We start from the raw sequence: 293 nt of genomic DNA, 5'->3' as shown, positions 1-293 counted from the left end.
GACCTTGACATTAATAAAGGTCATCTAGTACAGATAGGAACTGTGAAACTTTGGCTTATCTAACTCGTGTATAGAATGACTGATCGAAGCATGACACATAAGTGTTTGGAAGTCCATTGTGATTAGAAGGCATCAGGATACAAATCAGTATACATACTCCTATATCAATTATCTTGCTTAAATCCCTTTAAAAAACTATACAATAAAAAAATTGTATGATATGCACCTCGTTATGGAACAAGTTGTAATACGGGCATATTCGTTTATGTACAAGTGACATTTAATTAGAAGAT

The sequence above is a fragment of the Pecten maximus genome, chromosome 8 (genome assembly GCF_902652985.1).
Source record: "Pecten maximus chromosome 8, xPecMax1.1, whole genome shotgun sequence".
Lineage (NCBI taxonomy): Eukaryota > Metazoa > Mollusca > Bivalvia > Pectinida > Pectinidae > Pecten > Pecten maximus.
Note: the sequence above shows the minus strand (reverse complement) of the source record.